This window comes from Haemaphysalis longicornis, unplaced genomic scaffold, assembly GCF_048455015.1.
Source record: "Haemaphysalis longicornis isolate Haplotype H1 unplaced genomic scaffold, Haemaphysalis longicornis Haplotype H1 scaffold_4, whole genome shotgun sequence".
Classification (NCBI taxonomy): domain Eukaryota; kingdom Metazoa; phylum Arthropoda; class Arachnida; order Ixodida; family Ixodidae; genus Haemaphysalis; species Haemaphysalis longicornis.
This window is the reverse complement of record NW_027526361.1, coordinates 186,181,046-186,205,914: the sequence shown is the minus strand read 5'-3', so window position 1 is coordinate 186,205,914 and position 24,869 is coordinate 186,181,046.

The following is a 24,869-nucleotide window of genomic DNA, read 5'->3' as shown; positions in this document are numbered from 1 at the left end:
TAATAGTGGAGGAAGCGAAGCTAAAGCGATGTTAAAAAGGGTGGGTGACAGGATGGAGCCTTGGGGGGTACCAGCTGATAGATAGAAAGGGGGGGAGGTAGAGCCCGGGATAGAGAAAGAAGCGGTACGGTTAGAGAGGAACGAACGGATGTAGGTATACATGCGAGATCCGCAGTTAGTTTTGGCTAAGTTAGCGAGAATGGCAGTGTGCTGCACATTATCGAAGCCCTTATGAATGTCGAGAGCAAGGATGCCACGGAGCTGAGAGGAGCTACGAAAGCCGTAGACGTCATGGGAAATACGGAGGAGGGTATCCTGAGTGGATATGTAGTGGCGGAATCCAGTTTGGGTGAAAGGGAGGGCAGAGTTGTGAGAAAGGTGCCATTCAAGGCGCGTCAATGCCATACGCTCAAGCAATTTACCAACACACGACGTAAGCGAGATAGGGCGAAGATTTGGAAGAGTGTGTGGTTTGCCTGGTTTCGGGATCAAAATAATTTTCGAATGTTTCCAAGACGCCGGCAGTTCGCCACTGAGCCAGATGTGGTTAAAGAGAGACAGGAGTTCTGAAAGTGCGCTGTCGGGAAGGTTGCGGAGTAGTTTATAAGTTATTCGATCTTCCCCTGGCGTCGTGTTGCGACGAAGGGTGTTGAGCGCCCGGTGCAGTTCTGTTTCTGTAAAAGGCTGGTCAAGGGGGGACGGCGGGAAGTCTCGGCGTGGAAGCGCAGAAGCAGGAATGTGTGTACTAGTAGGGTGGGGACATTTCGCGTCGATGTGCCGCAAGCCGGCACCAGTGCATCGAGTTTCTTCAAAGGAAGGTACGGGCTCCGCTCCGGCACCGGAAACTGTACAGCATCCAACATCCACGGAGATCAACTCATCTTCGTGATCTTCCATCTTAACAGTCAGCACTTCTTCGAGGACGGACTTAGTTGTCCAAGCCGAAGTCAGCGTCAACAATCCTCCGAGAAAGGACTTAGTCGTACAAGCCGAAGTCAGAGGAGTGACCATGCAACTCTTGGTCGATACCGGAGCATCCGTGTCGTTGATGACTGCCGAAGATTTCAAGCGTCATTTCAGTAAACAGCATGCCCTGTCGAAGGCCTCCGTCGACTTGTGGAATTTTTCCAAGCAGCGTATCGGCATCCGCGGCTCATTCCAAGCTCCTGTTCAAGTCTTGCAACGGTCTTGCTCCGTCACATTCTACGTCATAAACAAAGGGACATCGCTTTTGGGACTCGACGCCATCCAGCCATTGGGTATTCAGATCGACGGTGCGTCTCTTACGTGTCAACTAGCATCAGTGTGTGCAGTGCAGTGTCTCGTGGACGTGTCCCGGGGTTTCGAACATCTCTTCAACGGCGAGTTGGGTCTTGTCAAAGACGTCTCGCATAAGTTCCAACGGCGGCCAGGTGTGACTCAGTTGCATATAAGCTACGACGATTGCCTCTGTCTCTCCGTGATCCAGTGTCCAGCGAGCTGCGACGCCTCGAGGACAATGACGTCATTGAACGTGTCGACACCTCGGAGTGGGTTTCGCCACTCGTCGTCATCGGGAAAAAGAACGGTAACATTCGGCTGTGTGTGGACCTCCGGGAACCGAAAAAGGCAATTATCATTGATGGGTATCCTTTGCCGCGTGTTGAGGAGCTGTTGCAGATGTTTCATGGGGCTGTGTGTTTCTCTAAGCTCGATTTAGCGTCGGCTTATCATCAGTTGTTGCTGGAAGAGGCCAGTAGGGACTTAACTACTTTCGTGACTCATGAAGGCTTATTCAGGTTTAAGAGGGTGTGTTTTGGTCTGGCGTCGGCGCCTGCGGTCTTTCAAAAAATGATGTCCCATATCTTGAAGAATTGCAAAAATGTCGTTTGCTATCTTGATGATATTCTTGTGTGGGGAAAGACTCAGTCTGAGCATGACGCGAGCTTGGTTGAAGTATTAACATGTATAGCAAACAGTGGCATGAAGTCGAACGACAAATGTCTTTTTTCGGTCGAAAGAACTTGACTTTTTGGGTCACAGGATTTCGGCTGAGGGCACCTAACCTTTGGAAAGCAAAGTAAAAGCTATAGTACATGCTCCGGCTCCTACGGACATAAAGTCACTGCAATCATTTTTAGGTCTTGCAGGATACTATGCCAAGTTCAAAAACAAATATGCAGAGATAGTTTAACCACTGCGCCTTATGCTCAGGAAGGGTCAGACGTTTTGTTGGTCTGATGATGCTCAGCGCAGTTCCGATCAGTTGATAGTGTGCCTCACTTGTTCTCCTGTCGTGAAGGTCTTTAAAGGAGCCATGAAGAGAAAACGCAAGTTTGGTTCATTCAAAAGATTGTCTCGTTAGAATCATACTGACACCACTTTTAACGTAAACTTCGCTCAAATAAGCTACATAATTAGGAAAAACGGGAATGGTCATGCGACCCACCAGCTCATTTCCCGCAACGGAACCTATGTCGTCACATGAGCTAAGCTCTGCGATTGGCGGAGGCTGGCAGAAGCAGACGCAAATTAGGTAGAACTTACAAACTAGACGAACGAGCGATTTGCGCTTAAATTTAGGGCACATTCTTTACAAAGCAATAAGAATGATGGGACAAACAGTGGAAGTTACGAAAGCACATGTAAACATAGAAGTACTGATGCGTTGTGCTGTTCGTACTGCGCACAGCATGCTTGGTTTCTCTGCACAGCACTACGGGGCTTGGGGTTGTCTCAGACGACACTGGCCGATTGACGCAAGCAACGGTGTCTTACGTGACCCCATTTGTCGAGCCAGCACTGTTTCAGGGAACGAATATTTTCTCCCAGAACAAAAACAAGCCAGGTTTAAATGCGGGCAAAAAACAAACCAAACGCTTGCCACGGTATGGTGGCGCCATCTAGGTTACGGAACGTAAAGAAACGCGGGAACAAACCAACACCGCTGTACAGGGTGGAGACAACCTTCGAACGGTCCCGTGCCGCCGCAATTGGGCCAACGGGCTCAACGCGTTATTCTTTTCGTTTCCCACGAGACCTAGCAACGCGAAACAGACAATATGATTCAAACTTCTTCAGTAAACTGCGTTGCGGCGATAATTTTAGCGCGGTTTTGACACAATGACTTGCTTCGGCGGCGAGCGAGCGAGCAACCGAAAATGGCGGCGCCAGCGTATACGTGTCTCTACCCTGTACGGCGGATGCGTGAATGAAGGTACTCTAGGCTGCAGAGCGGTCGGTTTCAGTGATGTCACTTGGGACCACGAAAACGCACGATTTAGCGGGAAAATCAAAATTTTAACCTAAATTGTTTAATTTCTCAGTGAATAAAGCACCGTTTGTATCCGGACAAGCGCTGGGGGCACTATAAAACACGAAATCTTTGGAATAAAACCAACTTGCATTTTCTCTTCATGGCTCCTTTAATCCTGACTTGCCTGTAGTAGTTACTACGGACGCATCTGATGTGGGGACTGGCGCGGTACTACAGCAGCGATATGGTTCTAAGCTTGAAACCGTAGCCTTTGCTTCTAGAACTTTGTTCGGAGACTGAGAGAAAATACTCTGTGGGAGAGCGCGAAGCACTATCTTGTTTGCTCGCGTGTGAAAAGTGGCACATTTTTCTTTGGGGTAGACGGTTCCCGCTTAGAACTGACCATCAGGGCGTAGTTGCTTTGTTAGCCGCAGGAGATGCAGGTCGGAGGCCTTTAAGGATTTCAAAGTGGTCGGCTCGTCTCCTGTATTACAATTTTGACATGCAATTTTGACATACAATTTTGAGAACTGCAAAGGTTCAGAAAATCTGGTGGCTGATGCTCTATCGAGATTACCCATTCAGACCAGGTCAGGAACTTAAGGAGGAAGAGACAGTGTCGCTGGTAACATCTGTAGTCGATAAAGAAACCGTGAAGCTGGCAACGAAGACAAATGTGACGTTGCAGAAGGTAGCAGAGTATGTGTCTAAGCGTTGGCCAGATAAGAAACGAGTAAAGAGTGAATTAACAGCTTATTTTCATGTAAAGGAGGAACTTTCTGTGGTGGACGGTTTACTCATGCGTGATGTCCATGTAGTTATCCCTTGTGTACTTGTACTGTCGGGAGCAAAAGTCTGGATTCCCCGCGAGCGGCGGCCGAAATGCATTGCAGCGCCACCCTGCGAAAGCTCGCCTGCTGTCGAGACACCGGCTGTAGGGCCTATCTTAACTGCACGCATGTTCGTTTGCTCGCACGAGTCTGATACGCTTTTTGTTCACGGAAAGACCGAACGGTGTCGCTTCGGCCGTGTCTAGCATTTACGACTGGGCAATTCCGTAGGCGTGGTGTAGCATTTGCGATACGGTCTCAGTGAGTGGCAGTAAGCGGCCACTGATGCGTTGAACGGGTAGTTTTTCGTCACTCTTTATCAGCGTTCCACATCGAAAGTAGTTGCTATCTGCGACTGCACCGCAAAACAATAGTCTCAAACTGGTTTAAGGAAGCGTGTCGCTTCGCGACTGCTTTTATCGAATGAATCGAACGAACATGCGTGCAGTTAAGATAGGCCCTACAGCCGGTGTCTCGCAGCAGGCGAGCTTTCGCAGGGTGACGCTGCAATGCATTTCGGCCGCCGCTCGCGTGGAATCCAGACTTTTGCTCCCGACAGTACATACGTTCCTCCAGTTGGCACATGAAAATCATCAAGGAATAGTACGTACGAAACAACTTCTCTGGGAACGTTACTGGTGGCCTCAAATGGATCGTAATGTTGAAGAACGTGTAAAGCATTGTCACGTTTGTCAGCTGGCAGACAAGTCTGCTAAGCCTCATGCAGCTCCGTTGCAGCCGAGGTAGTGGCCTGAAGGCCCTTGGCAAAAATTGGGAATGGACATCGTCGGTCCGTTAGATGTGTCGTACCCTCTATTTCTTGTTGCACTAGTCGATTACTACTCCAAGTGGCCTGAGGTTCTGGGCACAAATTCCATTTCAACTGAGGATGTCATTAAGTTGTTGTACTGGTCTTTCAGTCGGGAAGGGCTCCCTGAGGTTTTAGTGACAGATAATGGACCCCAGTTTGTCTCCAAACAAATGCAATGGTATCTAAAGGAGAAAAGTATCCGCCACGTGTTCTCGTCGAATTATTACCCTCAGGCTAACGGCCAGATTGAACGGTTTAACAGGGTTCTCAAAGAACATTTACAGGTAGCCACACTTGAAGGCAAGGATGCTTCGAAAAGCATTACACAATTTCTTGGGTCGTATAGGGTGACACCACATTCAATGACAGGTCTTCCTCCAGCTTTTTTGCTGCATGGACGTCAGCCACGTTCCAAAGTGGATATTAGCAACTTTAGGATACGTAAAAAGGCAGCAGAATCGGACAATTTCCTGCCCTATGTTCAGAATCACGTCTTCACGAAGCAGCATAAAGCTAAATAGTACTTTGACAGAAGGAAAGGTGCGCAGCAGACCCGCATAAAGGTAGGACATGTCGTGAAAATAAAATTCCGTAAGCAAAGATTTCTTAAGTATGGTAAGCCGTTTACAGTGCAGGCTCAGGTTGCACCTTTCACTTTCAAGCTCAGTGATGGAAAGATCTGGAACGCTTCAAAACTAACAGCCATTCCGAAAGGAATTGAGGTTGGCTAGGCACCGTATTCCTTTGAAAATGTTGAACTCTCTTCGAGGCATAAAGAGTTTTTATACTCTTCGTTAACTTAGACATTTGTGACAGTCAGTCCCCTATTTGACCATTGACAGATGGGGCAAACTCCAGGGTCCAGACAGACTCTGATCTGTCAGAGCTTCCTCACAGTGCAAGGGCTCGATCCGTTGTTCCTCAGGAAACGGTAGAATGTCAGGAAGAAAATAGTGAGCAAACAGATCCAAATAACCATGTAGATGACACAAGAAAAAATGAGGGGGCGTCTGGGTCATCAGATAATTCAAGTTCAACGTCTACGCGTCTGCGCCGTAAGACTAAGCAGCCTCAGTGGCTTCGCGACTATGTGCAGTAGGGGGTAGACGTAGGGTTCATGCCTTGTGTCATGTTGGACATGTCATGTCTTATTTTGGGTCGCATATCACCATTGAAAGGGTTTTGGACGGTTTTTCTTTATGGGTCTTAAAAAAAGTGTCTTACTCTGTTGCGTGTCATGTGTGCAACTTACAGGAGTGTGCGCGACTCTGCTATTTATACTTCCACTGCTCCTGCGCAAGTGATAGTGCTTTTGTGAGACTATGTAGGACAGTCGTGTGCGACTGAGTGCTTTTGTGTGGATGAAGTGTAAGGACGATGCAGACATTTTTTAAAGCACGGGGGAATGATGTGGATTATGTATTTCACAGAGTGTGCGAACTTCTTTGCATGGGGAGATGATGTGGTGTTGTGGCGCCCTCTAGTGGAGCGCCCGCGCAGTGTGTGCGCTTGTGTTGTATTAGTTTGTAAGTAGATGTTGCGGTGGGACGCACGGGAGGGAAATGCTCCAATCACGTGCGTATGATGTCTAGTGGTGCCGTCCTGATGTGAAATAAATCATTCTTGGTCTGGGGTTGTAACAGCGATGTCGTACCCTCTTGTGGGCTTGTGCTTGGGCCGGCGCGGTGCGCCTTCGCTCCCGTCGCTGCCGAGGTCGCTCGCCGTCGCCCACGACACAACACATTAGTATTTCTAGCATTTCAGTGGGCAATACTTCTCAGTATTTGAATGCGGAATGAACAATGCGAAGCTGTCACAAAATGCTGGTCTTCGCCACTAAAAAACAATTGTTCATGTTAAAGTTAACTTATGCACTTCAAAAAGTCCATTCAGTGTGTTTCTTGGTGTCGCAGTTTGATCAATACTATCATGTCGTAGATATCTTCTACTACAAATAACCTATTTTATTTCTCAATTCCTTGATTCATACAATAATGCGGATTTGTGGCGATTCTTCTTCTTCATCAAAAGTACCCCTATTTTTCAAATGCACCTTCCTTCCACAATGGCGTTCCACCATCCTCATCATCGGTTACAGTTTACGGCAAGGAAGATGCCAGCCGTGGGCGCAGTGCCATGCACCTCGGAGCCGATTGTGTATCGGAGCCCCGTGACGACCACGTATCCGACGCCCGTAAAATGTCAGTCGTCCCCAGGAGCTCCGCAACAGGAACTACAGTGGCTTCAAGTCGCCTTGGACAGAGATGGACCGCCCCCATCGGCGCTTTCTCATCAGGCCAGTGCATTCGCCGCCATCGGCCTCGGGTCTGACACTCCGTTTCCCGCTTCGGAAGTTTGGGCCGCTGGCTATAGACTGGCTCCCGAAGAAAGGATGCCTGCGCCCTCCAGCGAATTTCAGTTCGGCTTGTTTCTGGGCAAGGCTACCAGCATAGGCACCGCTTCCTTTCAGCTTTTGGGAGCCCCCACCAATGTGCCGCCCCTGAAGCCCCGGCCAGTCACAGCCAAAGCGCATAGACGAGCGGCCTTAGCGAGCATTCCCCTCCCAACGAATGGCTGTCGCCTCGAGGTTAACGCCGGCCGACGCCCGGGCTACGAGGTATGGCAGCATCACGCGGCGGCCGAGTTAAACCAACGTCTGCACTGGCATCCGCTTCACGAGCTCGCAGAAGCCCCAGTCCCTGAAGGGCCTCAGCCGACGGCTCCTACTGTCGGGTGGTCGTCGTGGAATCGCGACGCGAATTTCATCCGGCCCCTCGGAGTCCCCGCTCTGTCATCTCTGCGCTGTAATGGCGGTCGTCAAAGTCCAAACACGTGGGCAGAGCATTACGCCCGCAGCACGGCGCGACTCATTGAGCAGAAAACTAGAGCTTTACTCAGGACCAGCAGGATGGCCCATTTCCGGTTACCGTCCACCGGAGCTCTTAGGGGATGGCTCTTCATGCTGGCTCTAGCGGCCGCGTCCATGATTTCATTCTGCGCATCTTACGTGGTAGCAAGCGCGGTTGTTACTCACCGGCTTCGTCAAGCCGCTTGCGCCAACGGTGAGCTCCTGACTGTCCAGCCGCCTCCTCCCGAAGCTGACTACCAGTACTCGGCCGCTGTTGAGGACACCACAAGTTCCACAACCACCGTAAGCAGCACCCGGTCGACCCTCTCCCTTAACGAAGATGACCCAGTGGAACTGCACGTGCACCGCGAAGTGCCGGAGGAGAAGATAAGGTTATCGAGTGAGAAAACAAAGGCTTAATCGAACGGTTTCCTCGTGAGAGCAAAATTAAGGGGCGGGGTAACATGTCGGCCTACGCATCACGAGCAGTTATATATAAAAACATGGAATCATCCAAATTACAAATAAAGCCTTGAAGTCCAGCGCGCCATCAGTATAGCCTTTCCACCATAATTTTTTAGTTTCACTATTCTATGCATCGCAGGCCCCCAACAACTCAGCTAGTAAAAATGGCTCCAATCCACGTTGAGAAGCTGGTTGGAAATCAAAGCTTTGACCGATACCCAGAAAAATTGCCCATGCAACGCAAATTGAATTCAAACACGTGGCTCAGAAAAGAGTGTAACCAGAGATGAATTCAAACACGTGGCTCGGAAAAGAGTGAAACCAGAGATTCTGACAGCCGTTACCTGAAATTCCCGGGGGTGTTATACCGAACACAGCAGCGTCCACCACTGCCGGGCTATAGCACCGCACGCCGCCCGTGGAGCCCTGCCATACGTCGGCAGAAAGAAAACGGAGAGGAGCGTCTTTGGAAGGGTGACACACGGGAACCTGGCAATCCTGCTCTTCTAGCTCGGTGCTACAGCATCGCGAGACACAAGCGCAGACACCGAAACAATTGGGCACGTGAGCTTAGTGATTCCGATTAATACCGATTTAAACTAGCCGGTTTAGTAAGTTTTAGTATCGCGGAAAGCTGAGAATTGCGAGAACGCTGAGGGAACTTTTATAATAGCTGTGTCTCAGAACTAGTTGCTCCTTTCGCGTTTTGTAACACCTCTTAAAACACAACTGAAATGGCATTCACCAATTTGGAAACGGAGTCCCATTCTAGGCAAGTAGTGCAGAAAAGGTAGCGTTTCTATGGCGGCTCTGTATGTGGTCTCTACCTTTTTTTCGCCCTGCAAAGCAATCCTTAACGTATCTTCGCCGTCCGACCACTTAATTCCGTAGAGTCAGAGTTTCCGAACAAGTTGAAAAGGCCGTGCGAAGGAAGCGCACAATGTACCCGAAGGTGCTCAAAAACAGGACCAAATTAAACGTCGCTTAAGCAGACGACAACACCCCTCACAAACGCACCCGCCGTTGTGAGAAGGCACCTGCACGCGGGGAACTCTGGGTAACTGTTCGCCGTGTAATTATGTGCTCCGTGAGTTAAAACCGCCCTCCCCTCCTCAGCCGCGTTGGGAGTTTCTTATCGCGCATGCTAGGAAGGACCCGTTGGTTGGTAGAAGTAGAAAGATTTGCTGTAAAAGATGTCAAGGCTCACAAATGGAAGTACTTCCACGTCTTTTCGATTCGCTTGCAAAACAACTAACGTTCGCGATTGTTACGAGCTTCCTATGAAATCAATAGACTTACAGTGTAGAGTTGCCGATTTCAGTTTTCGCCGATTCGACCATAATTTTACTAGTTATTTTTTGAGCGAAGTTCTTTATCAACTCATGATTTCGTTGTGTCCGCAGTTAAACATACTGAGAAATTGCCGAGCGCGCATGTCTGCGCGGGACTCGTGGCGACCACGCGCAACTTAACACAACCATGTAAACGCCTAGCGCTCGTGTGTACGTGCCTCGCAATGACCCCCCAGCATCCACTGCGCGCTTTTGTCAAGCTACGCATAAGAGCAAATACTAAGAGCAAATACTAAGCCCACTAAGAGCAAATGGCCAGTATTGGCCAATAGAAAGAAAACTCAAGCGTTCGCCGTAACTGCTTCAACACTTGCTCGATACAAGACACGTCATAGCGTACGCCCCTCGCACGTGATGTCCAATCATTACGACTTCCAAAAAATGAAGCACGATCACACTTATAGCCACATTGATGGCGTAAACGTCTTTGCAGAAGCGAACAAGACGCAAATCGCCTGCAATCCTGTAATTAAACGGTCGTGATGGTCGTGAATCTCTCCCGCAGCTTTGCTACTTTCAAGGCGTACGTGCTAGTGGAACCTTCCTTCATTTTTAGAAAGGTTGTTCATCATCATCATCATCATATATTTTTCCCTTAAAGGCCTCTTTCGGGGTATTACATCAGGGGGGGGGGATCAGTAAGGAGGTTCATAAAACATGGTTATAAAACACACGATTGACACACAGAAGCACAAAGGGCACATTTTTTACATTTTAGGCGTTATTGGACACAAAACACGCATGATTGACACACCGAAACACAAAAGGCACATTTGTCACATTTTAGGCAGTATTGACACATAAACGTACAAAGTGCACATTTCCACTTGTTGAGCGGTAATTGCTATACAAAACAAGTTTGAAGGTAAGCATTGCAGTGAATTACGTACATAGTGTTGGTTCTATCGATTGCACAACGAAGAAATGAGAATAAGTCTGATTAAGTGCGGAAAAATTCGTTAATTGCTGCCAAATTTTCTGTGAATCGCGCTCATTTACAATTGCATCGGGTAGGGCATTCCAAGCCTCAATTGCTGCGGGTAAGAAAGATTTGTTAAAGGAACTAGTGGTGCCATCTAAGCGCTGAAGGCTGTGGGTGTTAAAAAGCGCCGCCACGAACGGGTTGGGGGTATCAGGAGTTTGATGTGGAGGTGTGGGGAATTAAAGAAAAGCGACTGGAAGAGACAAGGTCGAGCGATCTTGCGACGGAGTATCAGTGCGGGGATTCCAAGGGATGCTTTGATGTTGCTAATGCTGTGGTGAGGGCTATATTTGGAAGCGATGAATCGAGCGGCGCGGTTCTGCACAGTTTATAGGGAGTTGATTAAGTACGCTTGGTGAGGGTTCCAGATGGATTATGTATATTCTACTTTGCTCCTGACGAACGTTTGATAGGCGAGTTGCCTGGTAGATGAGAACATCAGGCAAGAGATCTTCTGGTGAAGCCGAGGGATTTGGATGCATCAGCAGCAAGTTGTTCTATGTGTTCCGACCATGATAAGTTTTTTGTGATGAGAACTCCCAGATAACGGTATGATTCTGTTGAAGAGAGGGTGAGAGAGCTTAACGTATATGCAAGGGTTATACTGGAACGTTTTCGTGTTATTTGCATGAGTGTGCTCTTATGAATGTTTAGCTATTAAATTTTGTGAGCACCACCTTTGTATTTCATTAAGGTCGTGTTGAAGTAGTTCTGCATCGGTGTTGCATTCTATCCGACGGTACAAAACGCAGTCGTCCGTGAAGAGGCGAATGGATGATGAAATTCTGTTTGGCAGGTGCTTTATGAAAATTAGGAAGAGTAAGGTAGCTAGTACCAAGCCTTGAGGAACTCCCGAGATAACTTTGGTTGAGGCTGAGTGGTAGGATCCGATTACAGTGAACTGGGAGCGGGTAGTAATAAAAGCGCGAATCCATGATAGTACTAAGGAGTCAAGGTTAAGGCTAGAACGTTTTGCTTGTAGGCGTTGATGGGGAACGCGATCGTAAGCTTTAGAAAAGTCCAGGTAAATGACGTCAGTTTGAACTGACTAGTCAAGGTTAAGGTGAAGGTCAGTAGTGAAATCAAAAAGTTGGGTTTCACATGAAAGCCCGGGCCGGAATTCGTGTTGTTTGGGAAAGAAGAATTCGTTGCTGTTGAGGTGACGCGAAATTTGGGAATATATTATGTGTCCAGGCGCAGAAACCCTCTGCTGCGTCACAGGTCTGACCGCCGCCATGGTCAGTTCCTTCGCAGCCACTGGACACAGAGGGCCGTGGGTTAATTGACGTATCCATGGGAGGTTGTGGTCGTTACTACACCAGGTTGGCCAATCCTGCTGTGGTGAGGGAGTGCGTTACTGGCAATGGTCACCGGGATCAGGCCGCACCCCTAGCCTCCTTCTGCAATTCCATCAGCCCTGGGATTCTTTTTTAACCCGGTGAGTATTGTGCACCGCCAATATTTAAACTACGGTCCTTCTGCACGCAAGACGGATACTCTACCTCTACTACACCGCTGCACTGTCCTCTAGTATTCTTACGAAATGCTCGGCTACACCCTGATTTCGAATGCTTGAATGACTGCTGAGGCTTCGACAGTGTCAAATGCTTTCTCATTGACTTTGTCAATCAAATGATTTATCTATCACACACGTGATTGGCTAGCTCCAATCACGTGTGTCGTTCTACAAAGATGTCTATCAGACACTTTCGACACGCAGGCGCACCCAGTGCGCATTCGCTCCACAGGACGGCGGCACTGTCTTAAACCACACGCGAGGCGCGAGCTCACTAGCGCTCGGCCTTTTCTCGCTGCTCGCGGGTATGGCGAGTTTTTTGCTAACGCCACTGCACACGCCGAGGACGCTCTGTGATCGCCGCGAGACACGCTCTCACAAGCGCTAACGGTCGATGCGACTGCCGGAATCATGCAGCGCAGCGAGATAACAGACGCAAGTAGAGCTTTCTGTACAGGCGTCAGGGAGTAACGCTGAGGCTTCGAAAAACCACGCGGTTTAAATAGTCATCACCGTTCGAACCTGGTCAACCGCTGGCGCTTGTCATACGTTTCCCCGTTGTTTAGCGCAAAGAAAACTCCAGGTATATTTGAGGCAAAATCTCTGTATATAACCGGCAGCGCCCGCGTTTATTTAGTTAGGAACGCTCGTTGGGTCGTTTTTTACGATAGTAAGAGAAAAATGCGGTCGCGCAAGTGAAAAATGGCGCCTTCCAAATGACGCAGAAAGGCCCCAGCCACAGAAGAAAAAAATTATGCGTTCAAAATGACCCAAAACAGCTCCAGCATACGAAATTAAAGCAAGCGCAAAAGGAACTCAACTCCCGCTGGCGCGCTTTCAGGAAGAGGCCGCGGGAGCACGGCGAAGGCGGGAAATTTGAAATGCATTGGGTGGCAGCAGTGAGCGGATAACGGCGCTGCAGCTCGCTATGGAGGATCACTGCTCTGCACTTCTGACCGCTTTCACATTAAATGAAACGGCTTTAATTTTTTCTATACGGCAACCTTACGGCTCGCTGTTAAAACGGTGTCGGTAAGGGACTAGATACAATCAAACACTGAAGCAAAACATGTGTCATTGAGTTTCTCCAAGAAGGAGAAACAAGATTAAGAAACCGACGTGCGAGTGCTGTTTCGGACAGGCTGCGCACGAGCAGTGTGAAAGCGGTAATATTGAACCACGGTAAATGAACACTCGTTGCATTTGTCATAGGTAAGGTGGTTATGGGCGGCGAAGGTTGTAAGGAGTGGGCGGGAACAGGCTCGTGAGAGTTACGTGGCAGGGGAAGCAAAATTCTATTGTCTTTCGACGACTTGCGCAGTGAAAATGCAAATAAGGAGCGGTTTTCTTCTTCAATGTTATAGCTTCACATGTTCCGTTAGCGGATGAACTACCGTTACTACGAGCTTCATCTCTCTCGCCCCTCTAAGTAGGACGACTACATAAGCGCCAGCCAGATGTGAATGGCTAGTATTACCGATGTTGTCTCATTAGAACGACTGTTCTAGTCCTTCGAGATCGTGGCGCGCAACTTCTTTCTCGTCTTAAAGAAGATCTCGTCACGTGAACACACAGGAAAAATGGCAACCGCGTTGGGCTTTGGAGCTCCACGCGTAATGAAGAATTTGGGCAATACGGCGTGACCTTTCCCAGTTCTTAGGGGTACACCTGAATTTTCCACACGGTATCATAGGACTTTTCCAGTCAACAGGGGGAAAGTCTTCTTTAATATTGCATGTTTCAATCCGTCCATAGAAGAAATGCTTCACCATAATTGCATTTATTGATGTATAGGGAGTCAGTTATAAGAAATTCGTTTCTCTTGTATGGCAGTGCGCTCCTACTGGATATCAGGAGAGGCGATCTGTCGGTTAATTCCCGCTCATGGCTCAAAATAGACGTAAGGGAACGACGAATACCACAGCGCTTCAAGTTATCGTTAAAGCTTACGCGCTTAGCGGATAGCGACAAGACCAGTTAAACAATTAGAAAAAGCATTCAAATAACGAGGTGACAGAAACTTTACTAACCAATGAAACGTTTTTTGAAGACAGCTCGGCAGCCCAGCGTTCGAGATCGTGGCGTGAAACTTCTTCTTTCTCGTCTCACAGAGGATCCCGTCACGGGAACTACCGTAACGGCAGCAAATTGAGCAAGATGTCGTAAACATATCGATGGGTCACTTAAAATGCTGCCCGAAATAGACTACGTGCTTCACACAGTGCGGAATTTTAGCAGACTACCCTGTCGAGAAATATCTGTGATAGGCATTCGGTTAAATGATACAAAGCTAATGAAAGAAAGACGCTGCAACGAAAGAACACAAAGAATGCCACTGGATTTAAAACGTTTATTTGAAGAATTCCCTTGATAGCTTTCACCTTACGACGGCGCCCGCATCCTTGCCCAACTTCTTCGATGGCTATTTTTGGTCTGTTTTTATTCTTAGGCTTACAAAATTACTTTTTATAATTACTATGTTCACGCTTCGAAATACCTTCATAAGAAGGCCGAAGAAGCCTCAGCGCCCTCAAACACGTGGTTCGCCACCCCATGCCCGAAACCACTGCTATCCCCTCACTGCCTCTCCCTACATCCCTTCCTCTTATTCTATTTCATCACATACATGTCACGACTTACTTTCCTTCTTTTCTTTCTTTTTTTCATTTGTTTCAATTTTTAGTTGCTTTAATACCTCCTCCGGCCATACATCTTTTTCAGGAAGTTTATTTATTTTTATGAATTCTTATTTTTTCTAAACGCTTGCTTCAAATTCGCTCATAATGTATAATTCTTTAAATTCTCAGCATAGCTTCTCTCTGAAAGGCCCCTTGCCTTGCCAATCCACCTGAGTGGGTATGGGCCATGGTTTGAGCCATCGGCCCTACCTGCACTCGGTAACGCGATTTTTTTATCCGTTAAAATATTGATATTTCACGTCTGCATTTTCCCTTGTGTTCATTTGTCAGACAATTCTCCTGTAGCTCACGCTCGTTATTGGATGGACCTGGCCGTACAATGCCCACGCCTTCTGAATTCGGGGTGCGATTGCGCACACCTGCAACGCCAAGTTGCTGGCCATATGAGAGAGAGAGAAGGCTCTTTATTAAATGAAAAAGTCCAGATGTTTGCCGGAAGTGCTGCCTGTGCCAAATTGCGGCAATGGCACAGGCAGAAATTTGGCGTCACAGGTCTGTGCAATCACACTATGAGGCTCGCCGTACGGAAGGGCCCCTGATTTAGTTTGACCACCTGGCTGTCTTTACCGTGCCCAAAACCTCGACACGCGGGCCTTTTTGAAGTCTGTCCCTGGTAGCTACTAGATTATTTCACACACGTGATCCGGATAACTCATTCGTATCATTGCAAAACAGATATACAAAGGATTGTACTTTGCCCCTGGTTGTGGCGGTATTGGCGCCCCTTAAACGTACCCATGTAATTGAAATTAAAGCAGTGTTTGTAGTACCGTCCGACGGCTGTACTACAAAACCGGGACTCTGATTTTCCAACACCTCGCGCTAGAAACTTGCAACGTGGCGTTCCTCCGCTCGAGTCATATAAGCACGCCAAGGTGCTGCGCTTGCATTAGTCGCTGTTAATCTCGTGATGCAGTAAAGCAGTTAAGTATTGCGCACGGCTTTTTGTAGTGCACAGCAAGGCAGGTCTTTTGCTGAGCGCTCGTTCACCACGCTACCACTACATGAAGGCGGCGCCGAATCTCAGTAAAGGAATGCGTTCGCCAATGTGTCCCATCGCTTGAGCTATCTTGCAATAAACCCTTGCGTACTTGCTAAAAACCCGTTCTTTAATAATTCCGTGTCTACAGTTAAACCAGACATATAAATGAGGCGAGATCACCGCGCGAAGAAAGACGAAACAAGCTCAAAGGCAAAGAAGAAGAAGAATACAATGGCGGACACTGCAGACACCGAGGTTTCTTCTCGTAAAGACGCTCGGCAAGACCCGCAGCGAAGGCGGTCCCTCGAAGGCAGTGCTTTGCAAGCCACTGCGGGAAACTCAAGGCCCGTATCGGAATGCCGCCGCAGCCCGACGTGCACGCAGCCCAAGGTTGAGCTCTACTCGCCAGAGAGCGGTGCTCCTCGCAGGCCTTCTATCCTAGTCACCGAACTGCGGCGCTCGAACGACCCAGAGCACGCACTGCGCCGTATCTGGCGGCAAAAACGTCACATCTCCTGGGACCCTCCTACCACGCACCATTTTGTCGGTGTCAATCCTGTCAGCCCCGGGACCGCCAGCCCCAACGGGACCGCCAGCCCTATTGGAACCATAAGCCCCAGCAGTGACGCGGGGTCCAAAGTATCCCTACCTCCACGCCTGCCGATAACTCCCACACGTGTGCCGATGACTCTCACTGTCGGGATATGTGCGTTTACACTAATCCTCGTCCTGACGATGTCACTGTGGGCGTCTGGCGTCTTGACCGAAAGTGCACACACCCTGCGTGGCCTTCATGAGGCCACAACGGGAATTCCAGCGGCTTGGGAACGACCGGAAGCAAAGACGTCCCTCCCTATGTCGCCTAATTCCTCCACAGTGAGCGGGAAGCCCCTTCTCACCTCGGCGGCAGGCAACGAGACGCTGGCAGTAAGGAACGAGGCAAAGCTGTATGAATCGTACAAGGGCGCCACATGGGAAGCGGAGAATGCGACCGACTTTTCTGTGGAAATCTCAAACCACAGCATGAACGAGTCAGTGGCTTCAGTTGGACACAATCGATTGTAAAGGTGATCAGAAGCATGAAAATGATAACTTAAGGTAACTTATTACGCCAGCAAGATTAGTGGGAACCCCAAGGTTGGCTTTAAACTTAAAAGTCCGTCGACATGGCGACATCAGATGATGTTCAAGATAATAAAATACTGCCGGAAACTTACTCTACGAAACTCTACGAACCAATGCGCGTATTGTATTATGTAGATTTTCGTGTCTCGTATTTGAATATACATCCTTTTTGTGAACAACTGCTCTCGGAGTGATTATGTTCAAACGCATTTAAAGTAGCTATAAAGAAATCTGGTGGATCGGCACTGCCAGAGTGCTGCTTGAGCGGGCAGAAAAATCTCAAAAAAGGTCATTGTATATTCCAAAATGTGGCGTCGCCCCACAGAGACTTCAATTGCCGTAATGCCGCGCTTGAACTGGTATATTTGCAGGATAACACCATTTCAGAATAATTTGGTTAGAAACTTGCAAACAAAACGACATTCCGGCCGTTTTCGTAAGCACTTTGTACAGCCAGGTAAAAAGTCTATCGCCACTACATTACCCAACTTTTTTCGGTTGCTATATCATTGGAGTGGTTCATTATAATGCTGAATAGCTGAGTCTGGGATGAACGTAACGAATAATTCATTAACGGGACCTGGGCCCTAGTCCAGGTGCTTTGTTAGACCCCGCGTGTGCAGAGTGAGCACAAATGGCAGTTCGGATCAAGTGCACACGGCAGTACAGCGCTGTCAGCGACGCGCGCACGATTACTGTCCGGTGGAAAAGCTCAACAACGCTCTGGGATGCAGTGCTCAGGAACGTTAGCAAGGACCGAATATGAAACACCAAAGCTTCACATTTCACCTTGGTGGGTATGGAAGCATTTCTTTCAACCGCATGCCAAAAACGGCCCGGATTATATGGATTACTACGCATGTGCTTGTTTTGACGAGGCTGGTTCACTAGATTCCTGATGTGGATCGGCCATCACTCAGTGAGTGAGAGATTTATTGAAATGCAAAGTGAAAAATAAGTGGACTGGGGATATCTTGAACACATTCGGGAATTTAGCAGCATACGACCCAGTCCAGGCTAAGAGAAGAGGGGTAATGAAAGGGGATAGATGAGAACAAATGGGGACACCGAAAGAAAAAGCTAAGGAGTTCGTAAGACTGGCTGGCAGCCATTGGGCTACAGCGATTCTATGAGGTCGGTCTGCTCGAGGAAGGCCACGACAAGTCGGAATGCTTCCCGCCGAATGGAGGGTGTGTAATGTAGTGCAGTGGCGCCCCCCTTCACAGCGTACGTGCTATAGGTGCGCCGCTGTGTCGGACCGTCTGCAATAGACGTCGTTGTCAAACAACACAAGTGATTGGAGTTACCCAATCCAGTGTGTGCAGGCGTGTCTTCGTGGGTCATCGGCAATAAACGGCCGCTAGTCAGGCCAGTCGCTTGGTTGGGCTTAAGCGGGTCGGTCTTACACTTCTTATTCGGGCTGTGGTCTGGTGTGCCGGCGTAATTTGCGCTCGCTCCAGCGCCGGGCCCTTGTCCGCCACTGCCGCGACACATCATGCCGACGAGGATGACCTTCACCACGGTTCCGTCCGCGGCAGAAAGAACCCGTGAGTGTGGTCCCGTTACCCTCGCTTCTTTGTGACTTGTCTGACGCGTTCGGCGGCGTAAAGCTTAGCGCCTTTTGTGTGCTGACTTTCGCGAGCTACCATCTACGCCCTAACATCTCTCAGACTCTTCAGCTTCTGCTTCTGCAACCTGCCTCTCAGTATGACTCTTTTCGACCGCCTTCATGGGTTCCTCGGATTGCCGGGCCACCCCTGATTCCGTGGCCTGATTGAAAGCGAATGATTCAGGCCCACCTCGAGGCGGCCGGTGGCCGCGATTGGAGTGGCACTAGGCGAGCGTCCGCGCTCGTTAGCTTCTTATGACGGGAAGGACAGCGGAAGTACTTCGCCTGCGCATTACAAGAAGAAGCCCGTTCCGATTCCAGCAACACCGCGTCCAAGCCCGTGTCTGAACCCGGTACATCGTTCCCGGCCGTTCCGAACACGCAAAACTCGTCGAGCAGCTAGACCGGTATTTTGCCGCGTCCACGAACACGCTGGTAGAACGTCACGAGTTCACAAGTCATTTACAGCGTCCAGGGGAAAGCTTTCTCTTCAACGTGACCGTTCTCAATGAGAAAGCGGTACGGTGCAAGCTTGGCCTGACGTACGCGGAACGCGTCCCCCACCAAGTCATTCACGGGACGTCCAACCCTCAAGTACGAGAGAAGCACTTCGCGTATGGCGAAGCTTTATTTTTGAAAAAGGTGGAAGAAATTGGCCGAAACATCAAGGCGTCGTTGCTCGTCGCCGTCCGAACGAAGACTGTTACATCTGGCTGTGTATGTACCTCCGACAGCCGAACAAGGTAACTCTCATTGATGGGTATCCTTTGCCGTATGTTGAGGAGGTGTTGCAACAGTTCCATGGAGCTGATTGCTTTTCTAAGCTATACTTATCGTCTGCTTATTACCAGCTGTTGTTGGAAGAGGATAGTGGAGACCTTACTACATTCATAACACATGAAGGCTTATTCAGGTTCAAGCGCGTGTGCTTTGGTCTGTGATGGGCAACCTTTGCCTCATGGTCGGGATCAGGTCGTGACGAAGCAGAAAAAATATAAACAGTATTTCGACGAAAGGAAAGACAACATATGTCACAATTGTACTGAAGTCGAGCTGACCACCGTCAAATTCTGAAAGGCCTCCTAACTGAGTCTCTCGCGGATAACAAAGCATCGACAGCTTGATGGTCAGTTGTATGGGTGAAATGTCTGCCCCACAAAAAAATGTGCCATTTTTCAACCACGGTCAAACAAGCAAGCGCTTCGGGTTCCCCCACAGAGTATTTTCTCTCCGTTTCCGACAAAGTTCTATACGCGAATGCTACGAATTTAAGCTTAGAACAATACAACTGCTGTAATACAGCTCCAATGCCAACGTCCGATGCGTCGGTCGTTAGTACTACAGGCAGTTCAAGATTACCTTAATGGCAGTAGAACAAGACAGGTGAGCTTTTAATTGGTTGAAGCTGCGTTCTGCGTCGTCAGACCAACAAAACTTGTTACCTTGTCTGAGCACAAGCCGAAGCGGTTCGACCAGGTCTGCATAGTGGTCAATGAACTCTGCATTGTATCCTGCGAGACCTAAAGATGATTGTAAAGGCTTGATGTCTGTAGGATCTGGAGCATTGACGATAGCCTTTACTTTACTTACAAGAGGAGAAATACCCGAAGCTGAAATCTAGTGCCCCAAAAGAGTGTGTTCTTTCACAGAAAAAAAAAAAACATTTGTCCTTCAACTTCATGCCACAGTTGGCTATGCAAGTTAAGACTTCAAATGGGACATCTTGAAGGTAGCGCACTTAAACACGGACACTAGCGAAAGAAACGAAAGACCACAGCGCTGTGTCCGTGTTTAAGTGCGCTACCTTCAAGATGTCCCATATGCATTACCAACTAGTCCAGTTGTCAGTTCTTCTAAAGTTTAAGACTTAAACCAGGCAAGCATCATGCTGAAACAGAGACTTCCCCCACACAAGAATATTGTCAAGATAGCAAACGACATTTTTGCAATTCTTCAAGATTTGAGACATCATCTTTTTTTCCATTTATTTTTCTCAGACATTGCCGAAGAGGGCACCGAGGCTAAAGGCAAGAAATGCCTCACGCGCCTCGGTGCCTTCACACGACTCAATACATACATTCAGAACATAATGAACCATTCAGCTTTTCGGTTCTTTACATCAAAAGTAACCTCATAAACATAATCCAATATTAGGCAAATACAATGCATATACAGTACAGATTGTACATAAACTGAGAAATCATGAACTCAAAACTCTGAACATGAACTCTGAACTCAGAAATCAATACAAAAGCACGTATTCAAAAGCAGCATTTCCCTGATTAGAGAATATAGCCCACTCTTCAAGTTGGGACACATAACATAGGTGTAGAAATTGGTAGATATTGTAATTACTGCATAGTATTTAGTTGGAGCGTGTGATCAGATTATCCAGAAGAGGCCCGAATTGATAAGAATTGTTCTGTATTTCATTTTATAGCAAGCCCCGCACGGGGCACCTTGAGTAATCTTGGTGACGGTGTTGGCGACACCGCGCACCCCGAGCCCCCATACTCTTGCTGTAATCTACCGGGGCTACGAGTTGTAAGGGGAAGGGCAGAAACCAAACACGGTGGCCGTCGGAGCCCAGGTAAAGCTCCGGCGGATGGGCTCCCTGTCTGTTTACTAGGCAGCGAGCTCCGGGACCTCTCTCGGCATCATGGTAAACCGAGCGAAGGAAGTACCCCCGTCCCCTGCTTTTTTCAATATCGCATGGCTTTTTTTTATCCCCCCAATCCAATGATCGGCCCCCTAAAAGGGGCCGCATCGAAGTACTAGCTATAGGCAAACCAGAACATTTCCACAAATTTCATGTCACTCACTCTGCAGAAACCACTCCTGTTGCAAAGAAGTCTGTCATTCTGTTGACAAAATGCATACAGTCTGTTGTTGGTTCAGACCATGATGGTAAGGAACTCGCATCAGGTGATGTACTAGTCGAAGTAAAAAGGAAAAATCAGACCCCGCACGGGGCACCTTGAGCAATCTTGGTGACGGTACTGGCGATACCGCGGACCCCGAGCCCCCAAACATAAGCTGGATCCAACCGTGGCGATGTGTTTATAGGTGGAGGGTTAGAAACCACGAACGGTGGCCGTCGGAGCCCAGGTCAAGCTCCGGCGGATGGGCTCCCTGTCTGTTCACCAGGCAGGGAGCTCCAGGACCTCTTTGGCTACCAGGGTAAGGTCAAAGAAAAAAGTACCCCAGTCTCCCTGCTTTTATACTATGCTATATGGCATTTTCAAACCCCCCCCCCCAAACGTGATCGGTCCCTGAAAAGGGGCCGCACCGAAGTATCTTTTCCCCAATTGCAATCTTTAACATTTCCTGAACCGGATAATTTTTCTCGATTTCTTGTGATGGAATCGCTCAATCCAACCCACCCTCTAGCATCTCAGTCAGTCTTCTTGATCGCCAAGTATCTTGAAGCCATAGTAGGAAAATCATATAAGTGCAAAAAACAAAGGTCCGGTGAACTCCTCATCGAAATAAATGACAAGCAGCAGTCCACGAAGCTTCTAGCTCAGACTAGACTGGCTGATCTAGACATCAGGGTCACACCCCATCGGAGCCTCAACAGCTCCCAGGGTGTGATATCCGAGACAGATCTTTTGAACGAAACGGATGCGGATCTCCTTGCCGGCTTGAAGGATCAGGGCGTCACTGCCGTGAGACGCATCACTATCCGCAGAGACGACAAGGAGATTCCCACCAAGCACATTATCTTGACTTTCGACCGCGCAGTTCTTCCACAACACATCAATGCAGGTTTTATCCGTTGCTCCATCCGTCCGTACATCCCGAATCCGCGGCGCTGTTTTAAGTGCCAGCGGATCGGCCACGGTACAACCTCTTGCCGTGGCCGAACGGCGTGTGCGAAATGCGCGGCGCACGATCATCCGACTGACAACTGTCCATCGGAAACCCTCACTTGTGTGAACTGCGGCGGTCCGCATGCAGCGTACTCCCGCAAGTGCGAAAAATTTCAAATGGAAAAAAAGATAATTAACATCAAGGTCACGGAGAACATCACCTTCCCAGAGGCGCGAAAGAGGTTCGCCTCTTTCCCTCTGGGGAGGTACGCCGACGCGGCTCGCCGGGGGGCAGAGCGGCGTCTGGTGTCCACAGGGACCCAGTTCAGCGAGTCTGACCTGGTCCCTGCCCCGCCCACCCCTGGGTTGCCTCTGGCAGCCCAACCCGCGACCACGCCGCTTGCTGAGGCAGCAGCAGTTGTGGTGCAAACGTCTTCCGTCGGGACCGGTGCCGCTCCCGCCTCTGTCTCCCCGTGCTCCAGTGCGTTGGAGGGTACCGAGGTGATGGACACCACGGGCCCCGCACCGGTTCCCACCGCCACCGCACCGCCCGTGCCATTTCTGGCGCCCCGGACGCCCTCGGCGGTGGCGGCTCAAACGAAGGGCTCCCGAGGGGGGGCCAAGTCCGGGGGGCCCGGTCCGTCGGGCACCCCTCGGACATCCGACGACGACATCGATGTCGGGCCGTTCCTGCTTGCAACGCAGCGCAAGGAACGCGTCCCGACGCCAAAGCCTCCCGACAAGCCAAAAAAGGCGACAGTCACAGCCCCGAAAGACGACACATAAACAAACACACACACTCCAGTAGCTCTCACACTAAATAATGGGAAGAGAAAACATAATTCAATGGAACTGTAGAGGCCTTCTTAAAAATCTTGACGACGTCTATGAGATTCTGCATGCTAATCAGCCAAGTGTAATGTGTGTTCAGGAAACACACCTGAATTCCAAGAACACAAATTTCTTGAATAGTTACCTGGTATACAGAAAGGACAGGGTTGGCTGCACACACTCTTCTGGCGGTGTGGCCATAATCGCCCGCAAATCCTTAGCATGCCACCCTGTCACCTTGAACACTATCCTGGAGGCTGTGGCAATTCGAACGATAATATTTAATAGGTTGATAACGGTATGCTCCATATACATTCCTCCTGATGTTTCACTTTTAACCTCTGACTTCGAGGCGCTGGTTGACCAGCTGCCCGAACCATACATCCTGACAAGCGACCTTAATGCTCACAACACTCTTTGGGGCTCTTCTCGCACGGATGCCCGAGGTCGCCTCATAGAGAAATTCCTTACATCTTCAGGAGCATGCCTTTTCAACAGTAAACAGCCTACATACCATAACATAGGACACAACACATACTCATGTCTTGACTTGGCGATTGGCTCCGCAGTTCTTTCCTCTTCTCGAGTGGGGTGTGGGAACTGACCCATATGGCAGTGACCACTTCCCCACCTCACTTACATATATAGATAAAGGCCCAAGCAGTTCATCTTCCCATAATAGGTTCAATGAAGCACGAGCTAACTGGAATACATTTACAGAGACATCCAAACTACACCACACATCCATAGGACACCTACACGTTGAAGGAGCTACCCAACTCCTCACGGCGCACATCCTCGACGCCGCCGAAAAGTCCATTCCCCACGTCTATGGTGCCCCGCGCAACCAGCGGAGGCCGTGGTGGAATGAGGACTGTAGGCGGGCGCGACAGGCCCAGAACAAGGCGTGGGGTATCCTTCGTCGGTACCCCACGTCGGGAAACCTCCTCTTGTTCAAACGGGCCGAGGCATTAGGAAAACGTGTGCGCCGTGAGGCAAAACGAGAGAGTTGGCGTACATTCATAACATCAATAAACTCCTACACAGACACACGGAAAGTATGGACACGTATACGCAAACTCAAAGGACAACAGACACACAGTCTGCCCCTGGTCAGTACGACAGGGGACACTCTGGAAGACCAGGCTGACACACTCGCACAACACTTCCAACACGTGTCCAGTTCAGCACACTACACGAACACTTTCCTGAAACATAAAGCCTCTTGTGAAAAGATGTCCCTACACGACAACAACAAATCACAGACTTCGTACAACTCCCTGTTTTCACTACATGAGCTGAGGGCTGCTCTGAGCACGTGTAAACCCTCAGCTCCAGGCCCAGACAACATTACATATACAATGATACAGAACTTACACACAGACACTCTTGTAACACTTCTTCACCTTTTCAACAAGATATGGCTTTCGGGGCACATTCCAAAGTCTTGGAGGGATGCCATAGTTGTAGCATTCTTGAAAGAAGGGAAGGACCCTTCTTCTCCCGCTAGCTATCGACCCAATGCCCTGACCAAGCGTGTGTAAGCTTCTCGAGAAGATGATAAACCGGAGGCTCGTGTACTTTTTGGAGTATAACGGCCTTCTCGAGAGCTGCCAGGCAGGCTTCAGGGCGGGGCGATCCACGAATGATCAACTTGTGGCACTCGAGTCGTATATTAAGGATGCCTTCGTGCATAAACAGTTCTGTTTAACTGTGTTTTTCGACCTAGAAAAGGCCTATGACACCGCTTGGCGTTATGGGATCCTTACTGA